Consider the following 2,457-nt stretch of genomic DNA (forward strand, 5'->3'; position numbering starts at 1 on the left):
CTGGTTCTTCCTTAGATCTGGCGAGCCCCCCCCACCCCCTGAAAATTGACTGACCCAAAAGTCGATTCGGTCGACTGAAGTGTAGCTAAATCGGAGCAACATCGCAAGCAAGAGCAAGAGCAAGAGCAGCAGCGCGAGCAAGAGCTGACCAGGTAGGGGACCGAGAGCAAGAGCAGAGCAGCAGCGCGAGCGAGAGCTAAAGCAGCAGCAGCTCCTACTGATGTGGACGTCGCCACCGAGGGAGCGACGCCGTGGAGGAAGTGGCCGGCGACGCCGCCGTGGATGGAGCCGCGCCGTGTCGGCTCGGGACCGAGCGCCGACAGCACCGTGAGATCGAATCAAGAAGAAAATGCGGCGATTAGTGTACAACCTCTTTGGTGGCGCCGATTAGGCCGCAGCTTCATCCGAGGAAACGGTGATGAGGATGCTCTTCCGGTAGTGCAGGTGAAGACGACGGTGTGGAATGGAGGTGGCGCGAAAGACGAGGGGAACGTCGAGGCAGCTCCTTGGAGGTGGAGGACGGGGTGGGTGAACCGGCGGGACGACTTGATCGACGACGGATCCTCATCCGGTATGGTGGATGAGGGACGTCGAGGTGTTGCTGTGGACGGCGTCGTCGGGGAAGAAGCTTCGGCTGGGTGGCGGACGAAGGAGGGTGTGGGGCTTCGCGGGTTTTCCCGACCTCGGTGTACGAATGGGTGGGCGGATGGGATGGGAGTGGGGAGCCATGGCTTAGGGACGCGCTTGTCCGAAATGTGGGGTAAGTTATGAAAGTACCCCCACTGATTTGAGGTGGTTCTTTCGGTTCAGGGGTATCACGGGCATTTCGCGTGTTGGGATTTCACAGGAGGTGGGAGTTTTCACGCGCGTTGTAATTTTGGAATAGCAAGGCACGGGTTGAGATGGATGGTGTTGTTGGAGCACAAAGAGACAAAGATATATCTTAAATATTTCGGGCTAACAAGGCGCGGGTTGAAATTTCCGGACAAGCCTAATGTGTACTGTACCAAATCAATTCGCACTACAAATGTCATTCAAAACTTTGAATTCATGTTATGTTCAATTAAAATATTTCTCTACGTGTATAATGCATGCAACCTACTACTCAAATGAACGTTTTAGTGCATTCCAAACGTATATACTACCGCTTCAATATGAACTAAATTTGAATTCATTTCTCTATTTGAATAAGATCTACAATAATGATTGTTGTGAAGTCAAAGCATTTGAATTCGTTTCTCCATTTTAATAAGATCTACAATCATCATTATTGTCAAGTTAAACCATCGTTTGTGTATTATCTTCATAGCACACCACATGATTAGTCTCGAGTTACATATGAACTGTGTTCTATATGAACTCGAAGTCGATTTTTTGAATCCACTTTATGTTGATTTCAAATCATAGTACATTTCAAGCTCTAGCTAGATCCTCATAATGTAAACCATGTCTCATATGTATAATGTGTTTATCACATTATGTATGGTGCGCCGCCCCCTACGCCTACAAGTATTTAGATGTGAGTTGCAAACACCACACATTACCACAAATTCAAATAAAATGTGAGAATGTTCGATATATAGTATTGTTTAGATTGTTCGATATTTAGTTGTAAGCTGCAAACACCACACATTATCACAAATTCAAATAAAATGTGAGATTCTTCGATGTATAGTATGGTTTAGATTGTTCGACATTTAACTGTGAGATGCAAACGCCATGCATTATCACATTATGGTATAACATGTGCAAAACCACAACACGCGTATCACCGCTATATTCATGCATGCATATGTTTAAAACACTATGATCTCCTATTCAAATATATGAATCCACTTTCATATCAAAGTATGATCTTTGTTAGTCTCTTACACCCACACAATCCTCCAACCTTTGTAGCTACCACTAACTTTCTCTCGTGCATGCTGTTGGGGAACGTAGAAATTTCAAAAAAATTCTTACGCACACGCAAGATCATGGTGATGCATAGCAACGAGAGGGGAGAGTGTTGTCCACGTACCCTCGTAGACCGAAAGCGGAAGCGTTAACACAACGCGGTTGATGTAGTCGTACGTCTTAACGATTCGACCGATCAAGTACCGAACGCTCGGCACCTCCGAGTTCAGCACACGTTCAGCTCGATGACGTCCCTCGAACTCCGACAGCCGAGTGTTGAGGGAGAGTTTCGTTCGCACGACGGCGTGGTGACAATGATGATGTTCTACCGACGCAGGGCTTCGCCTAAGCACTGCTACGATATTATCGAGGTGTAATATGGTGGAGGGGGGCACCGCACACGGTTAAGAGATCAATGATCAATTGTGTGTTTAGAGGTGCCACCCTGCCCCCGTATATAAAGGAGCAAGGGGGGTTCGGCCGGCCAAAGGGGAGAGGCGCGCCAGGAGGAGTCCTACTCCTACCGGGAGTAGGACTCCCCCCTTTTCCATGTTGGACTAG

The sequence above is a fragment of the Triticum aestivum genome, chromosome 3D (genome assembly GCF_018294505.1).
Source record: "Triticum aestivum cultivar Chinese Spring chromosome 3D, IWGSC CS RefSeq v2.1, whole genome shotgun sequence".
In the NCBI taxonomy this organism is placed as follows: domain Eukaryota; kingdom Viridiplantae; phylum Streptophyta; class Magnoliopsida; order Poales; family Poaceae; genus Triticum; species Triticum aestivum.